The sequence below is a fragment of the Amblyomma maculatum genome, chromosome 2 (genome assembly GCF_055883805.1).
Source record: "Amblyomma maculatum isolate TAMU_Amacu chromosome 2, ASM5588380v1, whole genome shotgun sequence".
Lineage (NCBI taxonomy): Eukaryota > Metazoa > Arthropoda > Arachnida > Ixodida > Ixodidae > Amblyomma > Amblyomma maculatum.
Window position 1 is genome coordinate 213,205,333 of NC_139345.1, and position 25,382 is coordinate 213,230,714.

The following is a 25,382-nucleotide window of genomic DNA, read 5'->3' on the forward strand; positions in this document are numbered from 1 at the left end:
TAGCCAGAGTAGTCAGGACCGTAATGAGACGGGCGGTAGGAAAAAACAGTCAGTCGTTCTACCAGTCACATCCCAGTGACTAGAATCATGGCGCCGTTTTTGAGAATTTTGGGAGGAAACGAGTCGGCGGCGAGCAATAACACGGGCGGCGTCAGCTCGAGATATGGAGTCACGAACATAGGAACTGGCCTTAATGGTGGGAGGGAAGAGGATGGGAGGGTCGCGGCCGTATAGAAGATAGAAGGGTAAGTAGCCCATTGTGTCGTGACGGGGTTAATTATATGCGAACGTTACAAACGGCAAAGTAATGTCCCAGTCACGGTGATCATCCGAGACATACATTGACAACATGTCCGTGAGCGTACGGTTGAGCCGTTCGGTGAGGCCGTTCATTTGTGGATGGTAAGCGGTGGTGAAATAGTGCTTAATGGAGCAGTACCGAAGAATTTCGTCGACTACTCGAGCAAGAAAGCAACGGCCACGGTCAGTGAGCAGCTGGCGTGGAGCACCATGGAGCAGGATGACGTCGTGGAAAAAAAAACGCAGCCACGTCAGTTGCACAGCTGGTGGGTATCGCTCGGGTGACAGCGCACCGCGTAGTATAATCCGTGGCCACCGCAATCCATTTACTTCCCGGCGCAGGGAGTAGGAAAGGCCCGAGGAGATCAAGGCCAACTCGGGAAAACGGGTCTGCTGGGATGTTGATCGGCTGCAGGGATCCAGCAGGCATAACCGATCGAGGGCTTTTTCCGTCGCTGACACCGGTCACAAAAAGCCAAGTAGCGACAAACAGAGCGATAGAGGCCTGGCCAAAAGAAGCGGCGGCGGACGCTATTGTACGTACGAGATACGCCAAGATGGCCCGCAGTGGGCGCGTCATGCAGCTGCTGAAGAACGGTGGCACGCAACTTTTCGGGGACTACGAGCAGAAACTCGGCGCCATCAGATCGCATATTCCGCCGGCATAGACTTCCAAAGCACCGTCGAGCGGCGCTGCTGCTCCTGACAGGGAGCACAGTGGGAGAGGGAGCAACAGTTTGGAGAGCGAGAGAGAAAGCCCAGGTGCTTATCGCCGGAGATTCTAACATGAGCAGGTGCAAGCGAGATATCTTGGAACGTGTTTAGGGTGATAAGAGAGTGTTAGTTGAATCCTTCCCAGGGAGCACAATGAGGGCAGTGCTGAAAGAGAGTGAAAACAGGCTGTTGAAGAATTCCGCAGAGCCCAGTATGGTAATAGTAGCTGCAGGGCTAAACGATGTCCTAAATGGTGACGCTGCAGGAGTGGTGGAAAGTTTAGCTCTTGGAGTTGACGAGATCAGGGAGCACAGCAAGCGCAGATAGTTGTATGCACAGTACCGGAGGAGCTAGGATTGAACGGAAAGCTGGAAAAGGACGTGGTGACAGTTAATCAGGACATAAGAAAGTTAAGCCTGGAGAAGCGTTTCGAAGTGGTTGAGGTAAACAGGGAGGTGCATAAAGCAGGATTTGGTAGGGCTTTTCAGCGAGATGGCATTCATTTTAACAGAAGGGTGGGAGCAGAGATCGGCTGGCGCCTGGCAGGCAGGGCTGTAGCTTTTTAGGGGGTCCTCGAGGAAGTGCAGAAGCAGAAGGAAGTGTAATAACGGAGGCTGAGCCCCAAAAAATGGCAAGAAGTAGGTCGAGAAAGAAAAGTACAAAAAATAAATTTAACACTAGGATCAGCTACATAAACATGCAAGGAGGAAAAAAAAGAGCGAAATGGATAAAGATAGAACAGCAGTTGAAGGATGACAAAATAGGTGTGTACGCTCTTTGCGAGACTTATCTCAGGAATCTAGTAGATCCGCCGTTTATAGAAGGCTACGTCTGGGAAGGGTGCAACAGAACGAGAACGGAAAAAAAAAGGGTAGAGGGGTAGGTATGTTGATACACCAGGGAACAAATTGGCAAAGAATTAAATCATCTTGTAAAGAACATATATGGGTTTCAGGAACAATTGCCGGCATAAGGAAATGGCTAGGGGTAGGAACAGGGTATCAATACAGGCAAGAAAACAAAGATCTTGTTAAATGTCTCAGTGACGATATAAGCCAGTTTAAAACGGGGCCAATATTACTCTACTGAGGGACATGAACGGCCACATCGACGGTCTGGATGGATACACAGATTGTAACGGGAAGCTATATAATGCTAGATTTCTGTGAGCGACACGATCTAGTTATAGTAAATAGAGAAACAAAATGTGAAGGCCAAATCACGTGGGAATTCCGCAACAGGCGGACGACCATTGACTACTGTCTAATGTCGCAGGAAATGTATAGCAAGGTCACAAAAATCGAAATAGACGAAGAAGGGGAGTGTAGTCTGGGAAGTAATCGTAAACGTATTAGTCTGCAGTGGGGCCCTTGATGTAAAGAGAAATGGAACTTAGACAAAACGTAAACGCAAAATTAAACGACGATCAAATAGCGCAGATAGCAGCAGACATAGAGGAAGCAATAGAGAAAAGCCCCATGGAAGTCTGGGATTATGAACGGGTAGAACTACTCATAAGGAGGAAAATTCAGGAGGTTAAAGTAGCAAACCGCTGGAATGGAAACAGGAAGCCACGGAGCTGGTGGAATAAAGAAATCAGGTAAGCTATTGAACAACGACGGGCTACTTCAAGGGAACACCGAGCGGCAAAGAAAGCACAAGTATCTCAGGAGGAAATCGACCAAAAATGGGAATCATATCGACAAAAGAAACTTGAGGTGCAGGCCCTCTCGTCCAAAGTAAAATAAGGCAGTCCACCGATCGCTGGATGGCTGACATACACGACACCTCTAGAGGCGGAGCAAGAAAATTCTGGAACCATATAAGCTGGCTAGGGAAGCAGAATCAAAGAAAGCAGGATCGGATTCAAGATAACGAAGGAAACTGTTTAAAGGGAGACAATGCAGTGAACTACATTACATCAGTTATAGCCAAGTCATTTAGGAGCGACGATAGGGTAATCTCCGCAAATCAGGAAGCAACACAAGGTAGCAGAATACAAAACAGCTTAGAACTGACCAATCTAAACTGGAAAAAGGCCGAAAAAAATATTTCTAAAAACACATCTACAGGAATAGATGAAATTCAGATCAAGCTGATTTATGAACTTGGTCCAAGAAGTACGGAAACATTGTTAAAACCTGTGGAAACAGTCATAACGAATAAGCAGATTCCGGACAGCTGACGGCTAAAATGAATTTGATTTATAAAGGGAAAGGAGAATGGATGCACATAAAATCCTACGGGCCGATTACCATAACATCTGTTATGTACAGGTTAGCCATGCAGGCGGTGAAATTAAAGGTGCAAGCATGGGTAGAAAGTAACAAGATACTCGGAGAACTTCAGAACGGCTTTAGAAATGATAGGCGCTTAGATGATAGCCTGTTCGTGCTTACCCAATGCATCGAAATATCTAGAGTGCAAAATAGACCTTTGTATTTGGCCTTCCTGAACATAAACGGGGCGTACGACAACGTAAGTAGGGAACTCCTGGGGAACATATTAAAAGAAGAAGGTATCGGTTATGAGATAATAGAGTTCCTCCAGGAAATATACCGGGATAACAAAGTAGAAATTACGTGGGAAGGGATAAGAAGTACGGAGGATGTCAAAGTATGCAAAGGATTGAGACAAGGCTGTCCTCTATCACCGGTGCTGTTCATGCTTTATATGATAAACTTGAAACGGAGGATACAAGACAGTAACCTAGGTTTTAACCTGTAATATAGATTAGGTGGAAAGGCGGTAGTGCATCGCCTCCCCGATTTGATGTATGCAGACGATATTGTGCTGCTAGCTGAGAGTCCGGAAGAATTGCAAACACTAGTTAAGTATTGCGGAGACAAAGGGGACGTTCTAGGCTTCAGTTTTAGCGCAGTCAAGTCGGGTCTGATGATTTTCAACTAATGGGTAAACGAATGATTGGCATACATTGGAAAGCATGAGCAATCACTTAAGGCCAAAGGGCGAAGGAATGCCGTAATAATGAACCATATGACATTGTGGGGATACAATAGGTATGAGATTTTGAGTGGTATTTGGAAAGGAATTATGGTGCCCAGACTTACTTTCGGAAATGCGGTTTTGTGCCTAAAATCAGAGGTACAGTCGACATTAGAAAAAAATCAAAGATCCGTTGGAGGATTAGCACTAGGTGCCCACGGCAAAACTACAAATGAGGCAGTACAGGGAGATATGGGCTGGGCATCTTTCGAAGTACGGGAAGCTCAGAGTAAAATATTATATGAGGAACGCCTGAGGAAATTAGACAGTAACAGATGGGCAGCTAAAATATTTAAATACCTGTACTTAAAAAGCGTTGACTCACAATGGAGGAAAAGAACTAGGAAACTAACTAGTAAGTATGCTAGTCACAAGGACGGAGAAATAAAGAGCATTAAGCAACAGGTGAAAAACACAGAAGGTAAAAATTGGATAACTCGATGGAAAAGAAACAGAGTGTGGAATTATGCCGAGAGTGGAAAATGCAGATCAGGAAGGAAGATTTCTTTGATAACTCAAGGCAGTGCCCTACTTTTTGAAGCTAAATCAGGGTGCCTTAGAACACGCAGCTACAAAAAGAAATTTAATAATGGAGATGACGCATGTGCTATAATGTGGTAACTCCAGTGAAACAATTGACCATATTATACCCGAATGTAATGGTGTCCACCTGGAAGTTGATGCAGGCGCAATCACTGTTCCTGATGCTCTGGGGTTTATAGGTACCAATGGCCGGGTGAATAAACCGGCGATGGAAACTAGCAAAAAACGTCTTGATTATTGGTGGCTCAAAAGCATAGAAGTGATATAATGTTAGTAATGTAGAAACAAAAATTTAATAACTAGAATGATGGATTAGTTAACCAATCTAATCAATGATTAAGATATAGGGAGAAAAATGAGCATTATAGCTACATCTACCACCCCGTTTCAAAGGGGACGCTCCTATATTCCATCCATCCATCCATCCATCCATCCATCCATCCATCCATCCATCCATCCATCCATCTGGGAGCGCCATCTCTGACAGAAAAATAGAAACTTGGGATACACGCGGCGGCACCATCTATACTCCGTTTCATACATCAAGTCAACACTACCAAATCTACAGCTCTTGTTTGTGCTCTCTGCATCCGCGATGAAAAATAGTGCCTGCTCTTGACGAGAGAAAATAATAGTTGCTTTGTCTGCAAGATTAATACATCTTACATTTGCCATCAACTTCATAAAAAGCACCTTTGTTAGGGAGAAAGGGTCGGATTTGGTGAATTTGTATGTTTTCTATGTCGTTTTTGTTCGTGCCGCGTTTTCGCTGCCCAGCAACCTTGCCAGCTGTGCCACTAGATGGCGCTGGCTGTGCCCTCAGCGCTGCGCATCTCTTTTTGAGAAAATGGTTCTTCGGTGCGCATTTTTTCTATATGATCTGCACCGCGAAGATGTCTAGACAAGCGAAGCAAGTTATTGAAAACGTGTATGCTCGTAATAGAGCCCGTTTCCGCAGGAACCACTCGGCTACAGAACGAGCGCGTAGTGATACGCATCCTGATTTTTTTCTTGCGGACTACTTGCGTAGCTTTCGCTGCGCTGCACCTGATGTATGAAACGGCATCCCGTGCAAGATATCTGTTTTCTCCTTTCTCTCTCTCTCGCTTCCGCGCACGTGCAGACGTCTCGCGCTGCCCCGCCGGTGTGGTGTAGTGGTAAGACGCCCGACCACTGTGCCGGAGTACCTGAGTTCGAACCCGACCTCGGCGGCTGCGTTTCGATGGAGGCGAAACGAAGAGGCGTCGTGTGCTGTGCGATGTCAGCGCACGTTAAAGATCCCCAGGTGGTCGAAATTACTCCGTAGCCCTCCACTACGGCTCCTCTTTCTCTCTTTGCACTTTCACTCCCATCTTCCTCCCTTCCCTTACGGCGCGGTTGCGGTGTCCACAGAAATCAAGTGAGACAGTTACCGCGCCTTTCCCTTCCTATAAATAAATCAGTCTCGCGCTGCTTTGTCGCGCGGACAGAAAAGCACACACTGGACGCCGCCGCCTCAGCTCGCTGCCTTCACCGCGTTAAATTGGTTCACAGGAAGGGAAAGGCGCAGTAACTGTCACACTTGCTCTGTGGACACCCGAACCGCGCCGTTCACCGCGTGCGCCGTGCGCTTTCTCCCGCACGAGCACGCGCCTTGACGCGCCCCCGCAGGCGCACCGCGACATGCAACCTGCATTCCGTCTTCATTGGGCAAACATGCGTATTTTCATGAAGGATACTTAATCATAGGCGGAAAAATTTTTATTCACGTCTGCACTGTAGAGCAGACGACAAACGGCGATGAGTAAATATTGATTGCGAATGCATCCCACGTTAGCGAAAACGTAGGAAGTGCATCTCGAGGTAAGTCCACTGTGTAAATATATTGTCGTATGTAATATGTTTAAAAAAAACTGCTAAAGTATCATCAGAACTGTTAAAGTGACCCGCTCTTTGACCATCGTTTTGGCCTGTAGCATGCGATCTATATACGGATTTTTTTTTTATTATTACGACGTTACCAAAGCAAATCTTGCAGTAGAAGAGTAATTATATAGTCCGGAGGAGGTGTGTCTTCAAAGACAAGAACGCTAGCAATCTCCTAAGCATATGCGTGCTCCGTGCGCTGCACGCGACATAACCGGTTCGCTGGCTCGGAAGGCAGGGAAATTCAAGCTTGTACTACATTGTGTTTTATTTCGGTTCTTATTAAATGGTTTTGCTTCATTTTATGATATTTGGTTTGCACTCACGAACCCTGTGACGCGAATGCTCCGTGCGAGTTGTGTCAGTCGAGCCACAGCTAGGATCACTTTTGTACTGCCCTTCCGACGTATCCTCGTTAATAATAATAATAATAATAATAATAATAATAATAGCAATAATAATAATAATAATAATAATAATAATAATAATTGGTTCAATTATCGCCAATTTGTGAAAATCTGTAAATGCGTCTCAGTAAGGCATATGTTCTCCAACGCCGCCCAACCCCCGAAAAAAAAAGGCCTCGTTCCTAGATATTTTCTTGGTCAATCCAAAAATGAAAAGGCAGCTATGGACATTAGGGCACATTCACTCATCAGTGTCGATCGCGGACGTCGCATCTGTTGATTTGGTTGCTTTCAGAGCACTCGCAAAGCAGGGAGAGAGCACAGAAAATCGGTAAAACTAGACACGCGGGGTGCGAAGAGCAGGATAGTCTTCCATCCTCTTCACTTTTTATGCATGGCGTTAAACCACTGTACTTTTTTGATGCCTCTCCAAGCCGTCTTTGTCAACTGCCAATATTTCTGAGTTTACGAAGAAAGGGGAAAGTGGCTCCTTTCGTTTCCACAATGAACGCGAGACTTCTCAGAAAGCTGAAAACAGGTCTTGCGGACACGCTTCGAAAGGAATCTGCAAAGTTTCACACGTGAACGTCGTCTTTTGGCGCTTCGCCTACTATTGTGGCTTCCCATGACACAATGCTACTTAGTACATCCGTTTCGCATCAGCGGAAGCGTTTTTGTATCGCCAAATAACAGCCAGGCCCAACGCGATCGCCACGCGTGCACAGAAAGCTAGCGGAGCGTCTGCTCCGGCGACGCCCCATCGTTTCACTTCGCCACAACGCCAGGAATGCGACGCTGCCATCGTGCGGCGAAACTTGAGCTTGGGTTCCCTATAAAGTACCGTTGTGAAGCACAATCAAAGCAAGGGTAGCATCAAGGTGATCAGTGCTGAGACGATTGATAATGCTGCAAAGCTTGGGATCTAAGCGCTGCTCATGGCGAATATTTAAAAGGTCAGAGATGGCCAACACGCATATGTCATCGTCACACTCGCTTTCAGGCGGCGGATCTTCCGGGTTGCGGCACAGACAATCGGCATCAACGTGCAGACGGCCGGACTTGTGGACGACAGAAAAGGTGCATTCCTGTAGGCACAGAGCCCAGCGCCCCAGGCTACCAGTGGGGTCCCTCAACGTAGAAAGCCAACATAAGGCATGGCGGTTGGTTATAACGGAGAACGGGCATGTTTGGAAGGCGCTCAAAGCGATGTAAAAGGCGTCGTTGTTTAGCCGGCTCGAATTTTCGACAGACGTGAAGCACCGAGTCTACAGTGGAACATTCCATGCAGAACGGGATGTTGAACGCATCATCCACAATACCCTTGAGGATATGACCTCCTTGTAATTTTCAGGCATTGAGCTGTAGACCTTGCGACACAACGCAAGCACGTCTTGAATGTAGGCAAGGTAGGACTTCGTGGGGGATTGGGTGCGAGTAGAAAGTTCTGTTCTTCTTTCGAGATCCCGCCCAATCGGCTTCCCGAACAAGTCCTGAAGCTTTTGTTTACAGATTTCCCAGGTCACTAGCTCTTGTCGTGATTTTGGAACCACGTCCGAGCTGTTCCCGCCAAATAGAAGATTATTTTCGCCAGCATAATGGTCACGTCCCAGTGGTAGTTTCTGCTGCACTGCTCGTACTCATCTAGCCAGTCGTCAACGTCCGGCTTGTCTTCGTCATTAAAGATGGGAGGGTGGCGGACCTACGTGAGCACCACTGGCTGAGCCGATGCTGCTGCGATGGTAGGGGCTGCCTCGGAGGTCATAGTGGTCGTTGCTGACGTTGTCGTGAGCCCAGGTAGGTGGCGGCCACTGCGCAAATCCAGCTTTTTCTGTGCTATTCTGCCATTATTTTCTATTCTGTGCGCACGGAGATCTTTAGTCACCTCCACCAAGATGATACGTGGCAAGGTAAGTCCGAGAAGGTTAGTCCAAGATGACACAGCACACAGAAACACAGCATGGTGAACATAGCACCAACCGTTGCTATCACTTCGTCTTCTTGTCACTGTTGCTGATCGCTGTCTTCTTCAACGTCCAGCGACGTAGGGCATATATGTCACAATATTTATAATTGAGCGAAAGAGGCTCATTAGACGGAGGGCGTCGAACAGCGTGGAGCACCACTCTGCAATAGCTGCGTATCTGCTTGCTGATCTCATGGGATCTTTAAACATGCGGAATCTTCAGCGCAGAATGATTGAATTGGAGAAAACAAACGGCACCAGCAGCAGACTGCGCTGATTTGTCGATCACCAAAGCGCGGGATGGAATGAATCAAGCGTGCAAAACGCGCGGCTGGCCTATCTGGCCGGCTGGCATTCCGAGATTGACGCCACATACGCCTGTTTATTTATTTATTTACCTACAGCGCCCATTGAGAAACGTTACTTGAACGAACTCAGCTTCGCAGCTTCGTCCGGAGACGTGTCCCTGTTGGTCGTCACGAGAGCTAATGGCGCTGCTGTCGTCTCTTCCTCCTTGACTTGCGGAAGCGTGGAGCGGCCGGCACACACGTAGCTGTTGCATGCACTCTACATGGCTGCAGTAAAATTATAACTTCATTGCGACACTTTTGGCTTCGAAGTCATTCATTACCTTGGAGAACGCGGTTAAGTGAGGCGAAATACAATTGATAATGCCGTGAAACAAGTATGAAAGCGCTGTCGCCTTGCTTGCCAACGTGCTTTGCTTGCCAGCACCAATTTTCTAGTAACGTTGGGCATGGGTCACTCCGGGTTTCATTTATTTTTATTACGCGATATCGCACGCAGCTCGTTCAGCCGAAATGGCGCCGCCGTAACCCAGAATTAGGAAAGACGTATCTGAAAAATACGCACGTCATTTCGTATTAAATTGTGATGTAGTCGTTCATTGCGCAGCATTCAGTGTGGTTTCATGCAATTTTGCTTCTTATTTAGCATCCATCTTTTTGTCCGGATTGAGTCTAATTTGCGACAGAGGTTCAAACCACTGACATGTGTGCCTCCAATTATATGCCGCTCATTGCAAACGTGAGGTGTGCGCCCACAAGATGCATGCGTCTTTCCCCTAAAATTAAACCAAATAGGCGTTTAACGGCCACTACACTCCGGGCTCTCTCGTCTTGCTCTGGACTCCCGCTCTTAAAGTTGGGCTGTGTGAGAAGCTATTGCCACGCTACGCAGGACCCCAGTCACTCCTGTGACATACGAGATCGCAACTGTGCTTCCGCCGCAACAGTCCGCTATGCCACGCACCGAGATTGTTCATATCATCTGAATGAAGCCGTACTACATCTGCAGTAGTTCCACCTAGTGCGCACCGGGACTGTGCTTTTCATTAGGGGGGGGGGGGTGTAATGTGACATATATGCCCTGCGTCGCTGGACATTGAAAAAGACAACGATCAGCAACAGTGACAAGAATAAGGCGAAGTGATAGCAACGGTTGGTGCTAGGGTGACGCGGCTGTGTGTCTGTGTGCTGTGTCAACTTGGACTAACCTTCTTGAACTTACCTTGCCACTATCAATATAACCGTCGGTGGATGTTTGAAGATTGTTTTCCTCGTGTCATTAGAAAACAAACATTCCTGTTAGTGCGTGAAGCAACTGCTGGCTATCAGCACGGCTTTCCGCTGTGCGAACATCGGTGGTCCAGGCGCGTGAAGCAACTGCTGGCTATCAGCACGGCTTTCCGCTGTGCGAACATCGGTGGTCCAGGCGACATGGTGCTTTATAGTCTCACAGGAGATAAGAAATTCTCGGCTCTGTGGGCCTCTGTCTCAAAAAGAAAAAAAATCTTGCCTTTGGAATCAGCTGTGTTTTGCACTGATGATTTTTGTGCCGATGACGATATTCTAATCTGGACAGCGATCGCGGCCAGTTGGGATTTCAATTAAATCAGCGCAGCTGAAGTCCGGTGCCGTTCTGTCATTGTTCCCACACCTAATTGGGTTAATGCCTTTGCTGCAAGGCTCGCTTCTCAATCGTTACTCTTAACCAAGTATGCCAAGCTTAAAACGTAAAACGCGATTCGCGGCTCACTGCTGTTACACAGCTCGTCGCCATTCTCAGCTACGTCGTCAAATTGTGCTGCGGTTTTCCTCGACAATAAAGTTGTCAGTTTGCGCCTGTCCTGTCTACATCTGTGTTAGTTGTCCCCGTCTTTTTTGCGCTGTCTTCAAGAAACTGCTACCAACTAGCCCAAACCAAACATCTGTTGCGTCAATTATCAATTAGCTGCAGCAAAAGAAATGTATGATCGGAAGAACGAAGCTGCATTTGCAATAGTCAATTATAACGAAGTGTCCGGGGAGCCGTGCTGCTCGCGCGACAAGAGCGCGCTCAAGCATCGTCCGAACGCAGCACTGCCTCCACACGCCCAACCGGCCGAGCCTTCTGCACGCTGTACGTGGATCCATTGCGCTAGCGTCAATAAGGCGTGCTCAAATTTATTGCTATCCTAAATAATAAGCCCAGGGATAATGGAATGTCAAAAAGTAACCCTTATTGAGGTTTGCTGATCCGTACCGAGATGCTGGGAGGATAGCTGCGATAGAAGCCAGTTTCTCTTCACAGCTGTCTCATCTGATCTTGCTCTATATATACATTAGCTCATCTTCTGATATCTTCATTTCATTGTTAGACAATGCGATTTAAAGTAGGCAGTTTACTACAGCGCTGCTCCAAGCGTCGTGGCGCCGATGCGAATCTATATAGGCGACGACCAGGAGTGCGCTCGTCCAGAGCGCCCGTCCGCCGGGCTGCGAACATGTCTGATTTCATGATGCGGCTGAAGCCGGACTATTTTCCGCGTTGTGTTGAACAGTGCACCGCGCAAACTAGCTGCAAAGATTAGGATGAGCAGCAGCTGCAGTACGCGCGCGTTTGTCGTTGCGCCTTTGGGCGATACTCGAATGTTGTATAAACGCTCTGTCGACTATGATTGCATCGTTATAATGCCTATTCCTTTTTTTTTGCTACTGAGATGAGCTGTAGTGTGTAAAGGGCAGCTGTTAAAGCGGGCCAGCTCTTGCACTTTTCGACTCGCGCAAATGTGCTGACTTTGCTTTTGCTGTCGACGTACTCGACAACGTCTTTCGTAGTGCCGTTTTTTTTTTGTTTGAACTGCTGGTTGATCGAACGCGTACGGTAAGTGTTCGAGGTGTTTTACATTGTTCGAATAATCAATAACATTTTAAATCCAGCTCTCCACTCCCCTGAAGCGACGCGCACGCAGCAACACCGCCGGCGCCGGCCCATACCGAGCTGACGTCATCAGCGGCGCCGCTTGGAAGACGGTCCCGCTGGTGCTCGTTTTCTTGAAAACACTGCCGTTTGCGCTCCTTTACGCCATTTCTAAGTATGCTAGTCTTGTTCAGCGGACAAAAAAATTATAAAATCGCCCACCAAACTCATTTTTTGCAAAAAACGTTTCAGCTTACCTTTAAGTACAACCCTTTTCGTCCACGTTTCAACCCTATAGGTGAGTACAGGTAAGATGGAGCTGTTGTATCATTTTTGTATCGGACACGTGTAGTGACTGTCACAGAGCCCATGCGTATCAGTAATGCGCAGTATGGACCGCACGCGTGTTCGTGCCTTTATAAACTGTGCTGGCAACAAACGTAGTCATTCTTGCACTGACCGTGCTGTGTACGCGTCGTCCCTACAAGCGGTTACTAGTTCTTCTTGAGCGATACCGATAAACTGCTGGTCATATTCTGCGATCACCTGCGAAATTCGCTCTATCCCAATTTTATTCTCTCAGTTATTTCTCTTTCATGGCTCAGATCTGCAGTTATACCTGACTTAAGTAGACATATTCGCCAAATGCTTCCAATGTTTAGCTACCTGACGTAAACTGCAGTTAATTCACAAGGCTATTGAACATTACCTTAGTCTTCTGCATATTGATTTTCAAGCCTATCTTTCTGATTTTACTGTCTAGGCGATTAATCACAATCAGAATCAGGCAATGTCACCAGCGAATCCCAGATTACTCAGGTATTCTCTATCTATCCTTATCCCCAATTGCTCCCGTTCCAAGTCTCTGAATACTTCCTGTAAGCAATCTGTGAATGGTACTGGGGAGATCGTGTGTCCTTGCCTAACGCCTTTCTTTAGAGGAATTTTGTTATTTTCTTTACGCAGAACTATGGTTGCTGAGCAGCTACACTCTAAAAAAAAAGAGTGTAAAAGGAGGGTAACTTCGGGATTTATGCTATCTGAAACCGCATGGCTTAAATATACCCTGCGCAATCAGCCGCACGGAAGACGTTAAGGCTGGTTCACACTGGCGACTCGCGGAGGTCGCGCGACACGATTCGTCACGGAGGTGGCGATTAGTCACGGAGGGGGCGACCCGAACGAGTCGCCATGGAGCCGCTCGCTGACCGATTTCTTGCAACGCGACTTGAAGTCGCAAAGCTACTGAGCCAATCCGCAGCGCTTCTGCCTCCTTCCAAGGCGGGAAAATTCAAGAGTGCATGCGCGCGTGTGCATGATCGACTTACTGCGCCCGCAGTTGTTGGGCACAGACGTTAAGGAGCACTGCGAGAGTGAAGCGTACTAATTCACGTTTGTACTCGTATCATTGGTCATGTGTTTGACGCTCGGGCATGAGGCGATTTCGTGATCTGCTATTTCGCGAGAACGCTAACAACAGCGCACACACCACCGCCGCTTCCGTCTTCATCGAACAATAGCGCGTTGGCGCTCGAAACAGTCCTAAACATGGGAATAACCATAAGATCCAGTTCTTCGCTGATAATTTAACATATTCATAACCGAAATGAGTCCGAATTGATCTACCGTAGCCGAGGCCGTAAAGGCGCGAAAGCCGGGCCTTCGTTCAAATCTCGTTCGGAGAGGGGTTTGTCATGAAGCGAGTTGCATTCCGGTGTGAACACTCCCTGTTGATCGACGATTGTCGCCGGTCTCCCCCTCCGTGACGAATCGAGCCGCGCGACCTCCGCGAGTCGCCAGTGTGAACCAGCCTTTAGTCTCTTTCGCATGACGTTACACCATTTCGTCCCTGCAGCTCAAGCAAAAAAAAAAGTTTGCCGCCTGTTCTTTTTTTTTTATGATGGTAACCGGTTTCAAGCTGTGCTCGGCTGTTTTTTCTTCCCGTCCGATGTTCTTTCAAAAGCTACCACCAGAGTCCAGCATTGAAGGACTCTGCTACCACAAAAGGACCCCCCCCCCCCGTTTTTCCCCGGAGGAGGCGGGGAATCGTCGAAAGTTGGGAGCTTCTTATCTTCTTACAAAAAACGGTGCCTCCCCCCCCTACACCTCCCCCCACACATACACACACAGACACCCCTTGGTCATCCCGTCTTTTGACTCCTACGCGAGCTTGACCGTGGAGAGAGCAAGGCCGAACTTGGAACAAGAGCGGACGGACAAGTGTGTATGCTGCAAAACAGGGAGAAAGGGGAAGTGATGGGGGAATGGTTGTGAGGCGAGAAGCGAAGCAGTTGCTTTTTAGTTTTGTTGTTTTTGTTCTCAACACAGCGTCACGTGTTCGTAGTTGCTTCCCAGACAACACCAAACATCCTGAGGACATCCTCAAATGGTCTAAACGTCCTCAAGGCTTCTAAAATATCCTCAATATGTCTTCATAATGTCCACTGCGGGATCGGCCTCGAAATGTCCTCAGAATGATGTTGTGAGGTCATTCATTGTCCTCAAAATGCCATTTCGAGGATGTGTGTAAAAAAACGTATGTTGACTCACGTGCAATCATAAAATTTATTATATATCCATAACATAATGTTTACATGTCTAATTTCTATCCTATCTTGGAGACTTCTTTGAAATATTTTTCTTTTTAACACGTTAGCGAAGCTTGCGGCCTGGCAGCAGTTTTCAGTTTTTCTCTTTGACAGCCTCATTTTGCATGATTTTAAATTTCACTTGACCTCGAAGGCTGGCGGTGGTGTCAAGCTTGGCAAAAATATTTCAGTGAAGATGTCATTTTCGGAATCGCATCACAAAACGTGCGCCGTATCGGTATCGCCATCATCGTGCGTGGCCGATTTGTATTCAAGCCGATACAAGCCAAGACAAAGTCTGTATCCGCAACAGCCCGCAAGCGACTCGCTCGCGCGGGAACCTCACTCGGAGTCATTTTGTTGCTCGCTTGCCATGAACGCGTCAGAGCAAAGTAAGTGACTATTTGTAGCCTTTAATTGATAATTTCAGCTGAGAGTCAAGCGAGGCAATTTCGCCGCTCTAAAAAACGGCGCGTTGTCGCTAGCCTGCAGCTCGCTGCCTGTGCTGAAACCTGTCCACCATTTTCCCCATTGTCAGCGCAGTGCAATCAAGTTGAGCGTGATTTGTGTGCGCCCAAACGTTTTACGTCCGACACCGAGGACGTGCCTAGCCCTGGCCCCAGTAGGGAAGACGATGAGCCCGAGATAGTGCCACATGATTTTGTAGCTGCAAGCCCTGATAGAAATCTTCAGGACCCATGTCGGACTAATGGCAGGATTGATGACTGTGAAGCGAGTCATGAACACGATGACATGGACATTTTGACTTCTCGGCGCAAGCTTCAAACTTGGGCTGTAGAGTCTGGGTCATCGCATGCCGCTGTCACATCGCTTTTGGAAGTGCTCCGGAGTCACAGATGTTTTTCTTCGCTTCCGTCATCGGCGAGAGCGTTGCTGCAGACACCGAAAAAGTCGACTGACCTCTCAAAAATTTCAGGAGGGAAATACTGCCATTTCGGTGTAGAATCAGGAGTACGGCGAATCCTGCGAGAATGTGGAGACCTGCCGCTGGAACTAAACTTGACGTTTCACATTGATGGCCTTCCAATATCCAAAAGCTCAAGAGGCCAATTCTGGACAATTCTCGGCCGCGTCAGCAATCTCAAGCACGCGGCACCATTTGTTACTAGTGTTTTCTTCGGTGACTGCAATCCAAAAGATGCGAATGAGTTCTTGCACAACTTTGTTGAAGAGCTCAATGTACTTATAGCCAGAGGTATTGCTGTTGAAGCTGTAACAGTTCCTGTAAAGCTAAAAGCTATAGTTTGTGATGCACCTGCGAAGGCATTCATTTTGTGTGTCAAAAGCCATGCAGGCTCTTACAGTTGCACTAAGTGCACTGTAAAAGGTGTATACATTAAAGGCAGAGTCTGCTTTCCAACCATTGGCAGTGAGTTGCGAACTGACCATAGCTTTAGGCACAGGTTGCAAGAACAATATCATACCGGTAACAGTATTGTAGAGGCACTACCAATAGATATTGTTAGGGATGTGCCTTTGGATTACATGCATCTTGTTTGCCTTGGCGTGGTGCACAAGTTGCTTGTTTTGTGGTTTCGTGGCCCCAAAGCTCTAAGGTTAGGCAGCAAAGTCCGCATGGAACTCTCAGAGGGAAATGTGAAGGCCGCACAGTTTGTTCACTGTGACTTTAACCGCAAGCCACGTAGTCTTGCAGATCTAGACAGGTGGAAGGCCACAGAGTTTAGATTCTTTGTGCTGTAAGGAGGACCTGTACTGCTTTTGTCACTTCTTCCATCACAGATATACGAAAATTTTCTAGCCTTGCATGTGGCTATTACTATACTTTCAACACCAAATGCCACAAAAAGTGAAGTACAGTATGCAGGGCAGCTTTTGAAGCATTTTGTAAAAGACTTCACTAAGATATATGGAAAGGAGCATGCTTCCCACAATGTGCATGGACTATGCCATCTCTCATCTGATGTTGAGCACCTCGGGCCAGTGGATTCGTGAAGCGCCTTCCCATTTGAGATCCACATGTCCACCCTGAAAAGGCTGTTCCGAAAACCAGAGCGTCCACTCGAGCAGCTCTGTAACAGATTGTCAGAGCAAGGGACCATATTGAAGGAGGCCCAGCAGACATTACCACTCCCACTGCTCACCGCACAACATGAGTCTGGGCCCCTTGTTGCTCCATGTCAAGGGCCTCAGTTCAGGAAAGTGAAGCTGCCAGGCAATGTGGTCCTTGCCCCTGGCAAGAAAAACAGTTGCTGCATATTGAAAGATGGGTCAGTAATTGTTATAGAGAACTTTGCATATCTGCCAAACAGAACACCTTGTGTTATAGGAAGAAAAATTTCCTTCAGCTTGGTGATCTGTACTCCTCTCCATGTGCGTCATCAATGCTCAGCATATACAAAGCATCACAACTGTCCAGTCTTCGCTCCTGGCCATTAGAGGATGTTTCACGTAAAGCTTTGAAGCTGTTTCTGAAACGTGATGCTGTTATTTATCCCCTCCTTCATACAGCAACACAGGAATAACTGACCACATAGAGTCATGTCTATGAAAGGAACATCTGAGCAGTTTAATTGTTGACTGGGTGTTGTATACCTTTTCTCCCAATATGTCATAAATTTTACTCATTTACAAGGTTTTATTATTTGTAAGAGTTGTTCCTTTCTGGATTAGCCTTTTTATCCATACTCATGAGTTTTATATTGTATGTCTGTTTTGATTTTGTAAATGTGTATCTGTATAAACATGTATCCAAACAAACCACATATTTTGTTTCCTCTAAGGTGGCATCTATGTTGTTGTGAAATTTCCTCTAGAAGATAATGATCTGGCAGTTGTTCATAAGACATGGCTGTTGGGAGACAGCTGCATTTGGCCACCAAAAAGGAAAGATGTGACGAGTCTCATTAAAAGAGCAGCAACACCTGGACTCGACTGCAAAAAGTGCCTTGCATCATAGTGAAGGCATTTGGTAAAGGAACAATGTTTCTGTTTGTTACTCTTTTATCTTGCAAATTATTTTCTGGTTTACTGCACCCATGTAAAGGCTGAAGAAATGTTTGAAAGAAGTCAAACTATTTGAAACAAAAACAAGAGCTCCACCTTTAGGAGTGATTCTTTAATAGGGGCAGTCAGAAACAAATTGAAGGAAAAGCACACCAAGAAAAAATAGCTTTAAACCTTCGCTGAAAATGTTTAGGAAGATCCTAGGGATGGATCCTTGAAACAAGTTACGGTAAATTGCTGTAAGAAGCAGTACCTTTCAAAAATAAGATATGGCCTAATGAGTTCATAGTGATTCATAAGAAGCATGTAGATGCTTTTACTAAGCATTTTTATAACTACAAATTCTTGAGAGAAACAAATATTGGCAGTCTTCAGCCAGCCTAATGGTTTACCTCACTGCATCAGTTACTGAACATGCCATGCAATCGCTTGAAATATATAGCAACATTTTAGTTTATTTTAATGTCATATATTTTGCTTTGATAGGCAATTAATTAGATTGTTTATACTATGGGTTCATAACTGAATTAACTTTCCATTTTTTAAAAAGGATGCATGCCTAAAGTTGCTTCTCCGGTGTATGGACAAGTGGAGACTGTCAAGGCACATTTTCTAATCTTTCGTGAAGCTTATGACATTACTGTTTTCAGATACATATGGTGAAGCACTGAAATGGCTAAGGAAGGCAGAGGACACATCAGACCTACTGTGAGACTACGATTTAGGAAGAGGTAAAAGAAGAAGGGTCATCAGGCAACTCAGTAGCTCTGATGACGAAAGTGAACCCCCTCCACAGCCACCACAGTCTATGGTTCAAAGTATGGTGCATTTTTGCTGCTATGTATTCTCACTCTGAAATGTTAAGAGCCATTTTAAACAAATTTCTTTGTAATTGTGGCAGATTTGCTTTTCGTAATGCTGTGTTGAAGCACGCAATGTTCGACGTAATCTGTGCCATATAAGCCATAGAAAAAATACATTTACTGTTATAGTGAGGGCCACAAGGATCCAGGCTTTAGTGTTGTTTCACTCGACCAAGACACTCGACCAACACACCAGCAGCTAGTGCTCAATGCACGTGGCAGTGTGCTAATCGCAGCCTGCCACTCATAACCAGGAACTTTGCATTGTGCTGTGTTTAGTATGTTCACTATGCAACTAAGTAAATAAGTTTCTTTTTATCTGTTAGAAATGGTACAGGACAAGGAACCAACAAGATACAGAGCATCAAGAGAAACATTCTCTTTGTCCCAACCATCTCATCTGACTGCCTGTAAAGGTATAATATTCAAGTAATTTGCTTGTCACAAATATGCTGTGGTATCAAAATGTCTTTTTCAAAGGGTGTGGCATCTTAAAAAATAAGTTAGATGTCTTGGTTTTGAAAAAGAGATGCTAGAACTTGCTGCATGCTTATCATTTCAGGTCAATACATGCAGAGGGTTTTAGCCTACATATTGTTACATATATGCCCTGCATATATGTAACATAACATAACATAACTGCATATATGTAACATTATGCATAACTACTGAGCTTTAACTATGGATTGTGTACCGGCAAATATGCATTACTCAATTTTTCCTCAAGGTGCACATGATATTTTATTAGCATATGAAGGTACTGTAACCCACTGCACAAGACTTGAGCAACATTATCAGTTAGCAATGTTGATTTTTTTCCTTTTAAAAAAGCCAAACAGAAGACTACATTAAGGCTTTCAGCCTCTTGTTTGCTTGTTTCTTTGCTTTCATTTTTTGTATAAGTTTTCCTTCACTCGCAGCTGCTTGTAAGCATAATGATGATTCTACATTAGAACAAACTACTGTTTATATGCTTTAATGACAACTTGTTTTCATTCTGCATGTTGGAAAATATAAAAATATGAGAAAAACTTTTGGTATGTTTTCTTGCAGCTGGCAGGAATGAAATGCCAGGTGCTTGGAGTCACCCTTCGGGTAGCAAACCTTCATTCTCAGAATTTTGGCAAGTGAAATTTAAGTCATCCTTTTTGTCATTTCAGAAGTGAAATAATTGAATTTTTTATTTGCCGATGAATATGACTTCACAGGCAATGAGCCCACACCTGAAAGTGATGAGCGAAATATGCTCAATTCACGTCGTAAGTAGCATAGGAAATTATTATTTGCACAGAGCAGGAAGGTTATATTTTGCTTCTTTGACAGGGTATACTCTGAGCCAGAGTACTCAACTGCATAGGCAGTTGTCACCGCATGGTGGGGGAGAGCAATGTAAGTATGTGGTGCCACAGGCACATTTTGAAACTTAGGCCAAGGATTGCACTGTTTGGCTCTTTCTTAATAGGGCATAGATCCCAGAACCAGAACCTTATACCTGCAAATGCCTGGCATACACACATGGCTCACCAACAGCCAGAAGTTCCTCACCCCTGGCCTGGTAAGGAATTGAGAGCTGTTATGCTGGTTTTATTCCTCATATCTTCCTGTTCCGCAGCACAAAGGCAGCGGTCCGAGAGCCGATTGCCTGCTTTAGGCGGTGAGTCACCAGCCATGACTCGTGCAAGGCCTGAAGGTGGGCATGTTTTTAAGTAAACAGTGAATTGCTATTGTGGTTGCATAACTTGCATCCTAACCTTCAGCACATAAATCATGGCCTGACAGAGGATCATGTATGCACCCTCAGCTGTGAAGGCCTTTAAACCTACAGGTAAGCAGCATTAGACATGATCATAGTGAATATTTGAGCCATAGCATATGATTATTTGCTTTTGTAATTGGTTAGTAAGCCTTATTTCCTCTGCCAGATTTAATGCTTCAAAAATTAGGAAGGATGTGAAGGGATATTCTTTGCACAATGCAGTACATATGAATATTTTTGTCTTTATATTTTCAGAGTTTGATCAAATCATGAAAGTTCTTCACTCCATAGAGATGCGAGTTGAGCAACAGAGCAGACAACTGGACACTGTTATGCAACGCCTGCGCGGCGGCTTCACAGAAGCCGTGAGCTGAGAAGTAATAAAACGCCCATTCAGTGAAATCAGTGACTTCGAAAACTTTGATGCCCAGTTAGGGAATAACGCAGGCATGTTGACACGACTTGTAAGGAAATTTTTTCATGTTTATCTATATTTAGACATTCTGCACAGGTTTAAATGATGTACTTTTTCTTTTTCTATGTGCAACAGCTGTATGGCCTTGGTGGAACAGCTGCGCCACAAGCCACGAGAAATGTGTTGGAGGCCCTCATGACCCCGAAAGTGGCCGTAAATTATAGCTGGCTGGGCCAAAAGGGAAAAAAAAGTTTTGCAGCCTTAATGAAGCAGACGTGATTCTGAGTAAGCTAATTTATTGATTCAGTCTGTGTACAGGCAGCCATCTTACATGGGAATTTGCAGCTCCAGTTCAGTCGACCATAAGTTGAACTTGTCATGCCCACTGCCAATATAACGGCATTGATCATGACAATATTTCTGTTGGGCTTAGTAGATTAACCGCACATTAAATACTATTCATATCCATCATGTTTGACAGATGATACCTGTGCTTATTGATGTTTAGGGAACAATATGTATGAAGTCCATGTTTTATGTGACTGGTGAGTGCATTGCGGTGCATATAATGGCCAACATATTTTTTTCAGACGCTGTGAAACGGAACTTTTCAGAGTCAAAACAGTGCGACGTGATTAATGTTGTGAAGGTGTGGCTTCGCCATTCAGCATAAAAACTGAAGAAAGAAGCCGCAAAAGTCCTCCACCAAGGTGACTAAGAGCAACTGATATAGGCCTTTGGATAGAGGATTTTCCTTAATATTCGGCACTAAATCTCTTGTGTTGTAACATCATGCTGCACGAATATTTTGCTGATGAGAAAACCTTGTTTCGGTGGTTTATTTTTATGGCAATTGCTTATGCCAAGAGCAGTGTTGCACTCTAAATTGTCAATTATAACCATAGTGAAAATCATGCAGCACCTTATTGCATTAGTAGCTTAAATAATTTACACATCTTTTAACTCAACTATACACTTGAGTCAGCTGCTTGTTTTTCCTTTATATTTTTTAGGCACAGCTCAAGACAGCAGCTCGAAGGAACTCTAGAGGCGGCAGAGGACACCAGTCAATAATACATACATTCACAGAAATAAATGGTTGTTGTGAATTTTTAGTGTTTTTTTTTATGAAGCTGGACTGGCTGAAAGCTCCTCATAATGTACTGAAAACATCAATAATTCCCCTTTTGAGGCTTTCCTGAGGATGTCCTGAGGCCGGATATGAGGACCTTTTGAATACTTATTGAGGATCATTTGAGGATGTCCTGAGGATAAAGAATGTCCTCAAAAAATATCCTGTGTATGTCCTCAGGATATTTCCACGGTGTCTGGGAATTGAGCCTACCTGCGTTCCCTGCGACTCGCGAGAAGACGACGGCGGCGATTGCCGCACGAGTCAGCGTTCGTGCTCTTTGTCGTTGGTACTCATCTGTGTTTTCAGCAAAGTTCGGTTGCTCTCAGCGATTATTTCATCGAGTGCGCTCATCGATGCCTCACTCTAAAACGACTTCGTGAAAGTGCTAACTTCGGAATGAAACGGTGGATGGCTTGTCGTAGCGGTGATGGTGTTCCAACGGATCCTTGGCGCCAAATTTCAGCCGCGCATGTAAGTGACGTTTTACATTTCGTCTTACGTGTTTTTCTCTGCTATTTAACTTGGCCTGAACATGTTTTGTTATTGCTTACGTCCGCGACGCTGCTTCTTACTGCTGTTTGTCTGTGAAACGGCCTCTGAGCACGACGTCTTGGATCCCAACCTGAGCATACCAGTCCCTCAGTTCAGACTGGAGGAGCGGCGCATCCCAAAATTTTCAGGTGGTCATGGCCTTTTTGCAGGATGTTAACGGTGCATTTCTAGTTGTCTACGACACTCACAAGCATATCCAGCAGTCGAAACTATGCGTCGACGAGCGCAAATCCAGTCCCGGTGATACGTATTGACGTTGTGTTTGCATGCTGCATTATTTTACTCGCTGCCTACAATCCATTTTGATCATCTGTTGTTGCTGTTTTACGGGAACGTTGCCATAAATGCGGGAGAGCATACAGGATGATGGGATAAGTTTACGGTTCTTTTGCCAGCAACCTGTACGTTCGGAGGCAGCGCGCTTGATATCCTAAAGCCACGCTTTCAGAACGCCGATTTAACCCCGCAGTTTTGAGCTGGTGGCGTCGAGACCGGAGGTGGGACCGAGCCGATTCGTGTACATACTGTCGCAGTGACGCAATGGGCAGAAAAGACATTTCTCACGCTTTTTTTTTCGCTGCAGGCTCATGTCCTTGGTCTCGTCTGCGCAAGAACGTAGACTGTCGTTTCTTCAAAGAATTTGCACCTGGTCACTGCTATCCGTGCTGGTAAGTCCAAAGCATTGTTTCCGTTCAGAAAGGGGCGTTTAAATTGACACGTGCGCTTTTGTTGCACATATTGCTGATTACAGACATCTGCCTCAATTTATACTGCTTGGAATTCTCGTCAGAGAATATTTCTGTCGCGTGCCATGTGAGTGTCTCCTTGCGTGTTGCCATTTTCGCTCATGCCGTGCAATATGGTGCACGCCCAGGCAGTGACTTATCAATTGAGTTTCACTGTGTTTGAGGGCGTGTGCGAGTAAATAGTGTTATTTAACTTACTGATCACTTATGTTAAGAACTGATAATGAATATTGGACTCGATCAAATCACTTAACAAGTGAAAAGTCTGGGTTAGCTAGCGGTCAGATGTCTTCAGCACTGAAGGAAACCATGTGTCACCCCTTCTCTGCTTTAAAACTGACTTTCTTTTTGTAATTGGTACATAAAAAGACCAGCGCAAAAAAAAATTACGGGGACAAAGGAACAAAAAATGACAGGACGGGCTCTGAAATACGTTTTGTGTTCCTTTGTACCCGTTTCTTTTTTTTTTCGCTGGTTTTTTAGGGTGCTAAGTATGAACCAACTGGCCCAAACAGCTATTTTGTATAAATGTGTTAATTTTTGTTAGCGAGCTAAGGCTAATTTTTATATCACTAATATTTTTCATTTGGGGATTTGCTGTAGTTTTTACTCAGCTATTTCCATTCTGAACCTTTCAGCCTCCTGACCAATAACAACACATTCTTTTCCTTCTGTAGTTTCTGTTGTCAGACATGGTGTTATACTCATTACTGCAATTCACTGGTACTGGCACATTCCCTGATTGAAGTTAATGTGTATTGTCATTGTGCCAGCAGTTTGTCATAAATCTGCTATTCTAGTTTATTTTAGCAGTTATTTCAACTGTAAAGAGGTGGCAGATATTGTTACAGGTACATCTAGGAAAAGGAGGTGTAGCTTTTAGGCTCATTGTCAAAATATTTGAGTCATTGTTTTGGCATGTGTGGTGCCATCATTTTTTGCACTATAGTTATGTATTTACTAGTTACGTGTATCATGCTAATGTTATGATACCTTTGGTACCTTTGCTGCAGCGTACCTGCCAGTAGGAGGAATAGGGTGTAGAAGTGCTGTTACTTCTGCTGCTAAAGATCAAACTGCTTTCTTCAGAGCTGGACGATTACTTATGGCAAGATTTGTGTGGTATGTATTTTTCGACATAGCTGTGGCATTGTGGTCTGTTCATTGTTGCTTTATGTCTATCAAAGAGCATATTTTTCTATGCTGAAGAACAATAGCCCTGGCATTACATTGATTTTGGAACCATTCGGTGCTACTGAGCAAGTTAGCAAGGGAGGAATTTTTGCAGTATGTAATCGATCTGAACATAGTGACTTCTTTTTATTGAGTGAGCTGTTAATGTATGCCTTTTTTCTTTTTTCTTCAAAACCTAATATTTAAATTGTTTGCACTTGGTTCTCAGCAGTAAGGTTATGTTCTCTGATGGGTATAATTTTCAACAACTCACATGCTCCTATGTTGCTTGTATGTCCACAGCAGAATGAAACTAAAAATGAAGTACTGCAGGAGATATGTAATGGACGATATTTTAGCACTTTCAGCTTTATTGTTTCTTTTGTTTTGTTTATATTGCTTTGTGCCATTTGTACCCAGCGTATTTTCTTTGTGTTCCACCACTACTATTTAACTAATATATATATATGCCCCCACCCCTTATGTCATGTCTATGGGCCTTTAAAGGGAGAATAAATGAAATGAAATTTGCAGTACAATTAGAACTCGATTGTGCAGCACAGTGGAGATGTCTGTGGTAGAGGATAGTGGTTGAATGGCTAATCAACCAAAATTAACTTAACTTTTGCATTTTAACTTTAGGGGACAGTATTATATACCAGAACTTAGGGTCCCCAATATTATAGGTGAGCCCAGTTCTTAAATTTTCTTAAAGAGCAATGTAGTTCAGGATATTGAACAAGAAAAGGCATATTTGAAAACTATTGTAGTCTTGCTTTCCCACATTGCATGTAAAAAATGTTGCTGCACTTGGTAATGTTGCCAGAATCATGTTAGCTTATTCTGCATCATCAAAAACACAAAATATGGCTATATTCTCTGAATAAGAAATGTCAGCCACACCATTTTTTTAGTTATGTAATGTGGGGAAACCAACTTACAACGCTTTTAAAGGAATATTTTTGATGCTCATTATGTTAGACCACATAGATGATTAGGAGCGTTTTAGACCTGGGCTCACTCAATAATAGCCTTCAATTTTGCAGTTTTCATATTGCCTCTAATAAACAAAGAAAATAGATAATTAAGTATAATCCTGGAGCTGTACCAGGTACCCAAAGTCCACATTG

The 25,382-nt window shown here is 44.9% G+C and overlaps 1 pseudogene; it reads left to right on the forward strand.

Moving 5' to 3' along the window:
- The first annotated feature begins 15,380 nt into the window (after window positions 1-15,380).
- Window positions 15,381-21,364, forward strand: LOC146201250 (uncharacterized; annotated as a pseudogene).
- The last annotated feature ends 4,018 nt before the right edge of the window (window positions 21,365-25,382 follow it).